Consider the following 5,093-nt stretch of genomic DNA (forward strand, 5'->3'; position numbering starts at 1 on the left):
TTACTGACCAGTGCAAGCCGGTGAGAAGCGCTGAATGAAGCGCTCCGGGAGATCTCTACGATCCTGGATCTGGCTCTCCTCGGTCATGTCTCCGTTTGCTCATGATGTGATCAGATCTGTACACTCCGGGAACATTCACTCCCTCCTGTGTCCCCTCTCATGTAGGTCAAAAGACAGCCAGGCAGACACGCCTCTATCTTGTGATTGGCTCACCCCAGGCCCTGTGATGACAGAGGTAACGCCCCCACACTGAGTGTCTGTCAATTGGCTTATTCTAATATCATGACTTCTATAGACCCAACCCTGCACAGTGATCTCTGTGTGCTCTCTATGTCTCTATATGTCTTCATGTAATTAGACAGTCTTTTTTATCGTCTTATGAGATAATGTACTTCTTCAGAATAACAAAAAGTTAGGAATCTGCAACAAAGTCTAACAATTCTAACAATGTACTGTACATAGATTCACACTGAGAGGAATGTTTTTTTTTTTTAAACAAAAGTGGAGTTACTCTTTAATTTAGAAATGATATGGTATTTTTTTCTATTGAATTTCAAATCCTGCTTGTCTGAAAATGTTTATTTTGTAAGTAATGTTCAACTTTCAACAAAGTATGAAAATACCCTCTCTATGGGCTTTCCATTTGAGGGTCCGTTCACACCAGAACACAGCTAGGGAAACCCACGTTCCATTCACTTTCAGCACCATGTTCAAAACGCACTGCAGTTGCAATCTGCACAGGTGTCAATGTTAAGTTAACAGCACCTCAAACTGCAGTGAGATTGCTGCATCAGACTGCATGGTACAGAGGTGCCATGCAATCCGTTTGCAGTGCGTATTTTTAAGTAGTGCATGCATTACATTTGGTGTGGCCCAGTACAAATTCAGCTCATTCAAAATGAATGGCTCAATTTGTACCACACAGCGAGTGAATCGATTCCTGGTTGCACCAGCCCTGAAAGCTGGAGGAAGTATAAATGGACGACAAGCTCCATTGAGAGCTACGAGCTGTCTGCCACAATGGTAAATGGGACTGAGATTCGAACCAAGTGTGTGCAGTCTGAATGTACCAAGTTAAACGATCGATAAATGTGGGTACAACCAGCCCGCCAGATGCACTTGCAATTATCGCTAGCGGCTGCTTTAGTCTTCTCCCAGCAGGGACAACTTCCCCCGACAGATTCCCCAGGGAGCAGACAATTTCTCGGGAGGAGGGATTCCGCTGTCAGCACTGTCTGTTCTGATGGAAGAAACATACACATTTCTTTCCTGCAACCCCCAGGCCTGCCTTACTCCAATTATAATTAAGTTCTTACAAAAACTGGTTTTGCAGCATATTAAAGAAAGCATACCAGTAGGGTCGGCTCCCTTTCAGTTTTGCATTCCGGCCAAACAAGTAAACCAAGGATGTGATTACTATAGCCCTTAATACTGCCCTTACTCCCCTTGAGAGAAAAAATTATGTTAGATTGCTGTTTGTGGACGTCAGCGCTGCTTTGAATTCTGTTTCCCCACTGAAAATGGTTTGTAAGCTTCGTCACTTGAGCGTGGGGTCCCCAATATGCAATTGGATTTTGAATTTTTTAAATACATAGGCATAGTATTAATAGTCAAATAGTAGTCAATATTGGTGAGCAGTCTTTTTCCAAGTTTGCAAAAAAATTTGAGGCTACACTGATGGGCACTGATGAGGCATCACTGGTGGGCACTGATGAGGCTGCACTGACAGTTGCCACTGATAGGCGGCACTGATAGGTGACACTGGTAGACGACACAGATGGGCACTGGTAGGTGACACTGATGGGAACTGGTAGGCAACACTGATGAGCACTGATACGCGACATTGATGAGGAATCACTGGCGGACACGGATGGGCACTGATTGGCAGCAGTGGTGAGCACTGATTGGCAGCAGTAGTGGCCTTTGAATGGCAGCAATGGGCACTGATTGGCAGTAGTGGTGGGCACTGATTGGCAAAAGGCAGTTATCGGCTCTTTTCTCCTCTCCTCCACACGTTGACAGCGTGAGAAGGAGCAGTGAAGAGAGCTGGTAACCGGCATCTGCTAACATTGTGATCAGCTGTGATGTGCTGTAACTGTTGGGAAGTAGTTATTCTATACCTATAATAAGGCTTACCTGTAGGTTCAGTAAACATCTCATAAACGTGCACCGCTTAGGAGATATTTACTTTAGTTGTGGTATCACTGGTGCTTGCCCACTGTGCTCACTGGTGCAGGCCATCCATTGAGAGAGCTGTGCCATGGCTGCAATTCCCTGTGCACATGCATGGGAGTGACGTCATCGTGGCTCGGCCATTCAAACAGAAAGACTCCACAAACCCAGAAGGAAGGGCAGGTAAATACGGAAGCCCTGTCAACAGTGACAGTGTGGCGCTAAAGAGCTTCATTTTAAGGTAAGTGTTTCATAATGTGCTAGTATGCAATGCATACTAGCACATTATGCTCTTAACTTGCAGGGGAAAGCTTTTTTATTTATTTTTTGGTTTACTACTGCTTGACCACAATCATTACATGTATTGCCCGCATACAGTTGTCAGAATACAATATTTTCTTGCAATAATGCAGGGTGTCAAATTTTGACCTTCCTGAGCCACATTGGAAGAAGAGAAATTGTTTTGGAATCCCGCCAGGATTTCGCGCAAGCTGTCTTGCATACACACAGTCACACCAAATTCCGACTGTCAAGAACGCGGTGACGTAAAATAAATAAGAAAAAAAAATAGGGATTTTAACTTGTAAACACCAAATGTCAGAAATAGGCTTCGTCATGAAAGTGTTAATAATCACTGATATAGATACTGTACATCTGAGTAACAACATTTTTTATTTTTATGTAATATTTTTTATTATAAAAGTAAAAGAGGGCAAGATGGAGCCGGTTCACTTATCTCCCCAGCATGTCCGGCTTATGAGTTTCACCACAACGTCTGACCCCGCTATTGACTAGTAAGACAATCTTTGCCCCTACACACTGCGTTTCTCTGAATTTGCGGATTTTGGATATGGTTACTGGGCCTTTACTTTGTGCGCATGATACAGATATGTTCAAAGTGATATGACTTAAATCACTCAGGTATACATAACCCTTTAGACTTTCTATACCGAATAGGTGACCTCCTCTTTATAGCATTAGCTGTACCCAGAACATTCTAACCAATTATCTCTTCACTGTCTTTACGTTTTGTAGACAGTATCTTTGTGGCCATCTTAACTACTTAAAGAGGACGTAAACCCTGATGGGTTTACTTCTTCTTTGTCTCCCTGCAAAGGTAAAGCATAATGGGCTACTATGCATTGCATAGTAGCCCATTATGTGTCACTTACCTGACACAAGAGCCAGCGATGTCACCGATGCCCGCTGTAGCACGGAGCGTCCATCTTTTTCCGGGTATCACTGCTCAGGCAACTCACAGCGCCGGAGCAGCGATGACGTCACTCTTGCGCATGAGCACAGGAGCCACCACTAACGGCATATCGCCGTTAGTAGCGGCATGCTGCTAACGGTGATAGTGCACCTGTGCGTCGCTGTCTACGGTGATAATTCTTGGACTAAGCCCTTGTACACACGGTCGGAGATTCCGACGGAATGTGTCCTATCGGACCGTTTTGTCGGATAAACCGACTGTGTGTGGTCTCCATCGGACTGTTTCCGTCGGAGTATCCGACGGACCAAGTTTTCCAACTTGTCCGTAAAATTTTACGACAAAATGCTCCGATCGGACATACTCCGATCATGTGTAGCCTACTCCGACGGAAAAAGTGCCACGCATGCTCAGATCAAATTCCTAGACCAAAGCTATTGGCTACTAGCCTGAACGTAGTCCCGTCCTAACGGAATAACGTCATCACATTATGTACAATCGGATTTTCCGACAACTTTGTCCGACCGTGTGTATGCTACAGTTTCGGACAAAATCCGTCGGACAAAATTCAATGGATTTGGTTGTCAGAATGTCCGACCGTGTGTACAAGGGCTTACAGGTAAGCCTTAATCTAGGCTTACCTGTAGGTCAAAGTGGTTTGTAAGGGTTTGCTCCATGCACACTGAAGCTCAAAAAAGCTTTTTCTGGACGCCAGATTGCTGGCAGAAAATGCTGGTTGAAAAACTTGCTTTTAACAGCGTTTTGTACTAGCGTTTATGAGCGTTTATTAGCGTTAGCGTTTATGGGCGTTTTCAATACAAATACACAGAGGACACTCCAAAAATCCCACAGTACATTCCAAACTCCCACAATGCATTGAAAAAATAGAATGCCGAACACTAATTAACACGCGTTTATGAGCGTTTATCAGCGTTTGTCGTTTTTTTGGCGGTGAAAAACGGCACTTTGAACGCACATTTCTGGCGTTCAGAAAAAAGCCCATAAACTCCACTGCTCATTAAAGCTGAAAAACGACCATGTGTGCATGGACACATAGGCTAACATAGAGTGGAGTTTATGGGCTTTTAAAAAAAACACCCAAACTCCAATAAACTGCAGTTTATGAGCTCCAGTGTGCATAGAGCCTAAAGGAACAAGCCTCTTTGTTAGATTTAGTTAAAACCTGTTTTTTTTGCTAGAAAATTGCTTAGAACTCCCAAACATTATACATTTTTTTCTAACACCATAGAGAATAAAACGGCAGTCGTTGCAATAATTTCTGTCACACCGCATTTGCGCAGAGGTCTTACAAGCACACTTTTTTGGGAAAAAATACACTTTTTTAAATTAAAAAATAAGAAAACAGTAAAGTTAGCCTAATTTTTATTTTATTTTGTAAAAGATAATGTTACGCCACGTAAATTGATACCCAATATGTCACGCTTCAAAATTGCGCCTGCTCGTGGAATGGCGACAAACTTTTACCCTTAAAAATCTCCATATTTGGCATTTAAAAAACTCTACAGGTTGTATGTTTTGAATTACAGAGGAGGTCTAGGGCTAGAATTATTGCACTCCCTCTACCAATCACGGCGATACCTCACATGTGTGGTTTGAACACCAATGTCATATGCAGGCGCTACTCACGTATGCGTTTGCTTCTGAACACGAGCTCAGCGGGATGGGGCGCATTTAAAATTTTTATTGTTTT

This window comes from Lithobates pipiens, unplaced genomic scaffold, assembly GCF_037356315.1.
Source record: "Lithobates pipiens isolate NorthernLeopardFrog02 unplaced genomic scaffold, aLitPip1_a1.2 Scaffold_10, whole genome shotgun sequence".
NCBI lineage: Eukaryota > Metazoa > Chordata > Amphibia > Anura > Ranidae > Lithobates > Lithobates pipiens.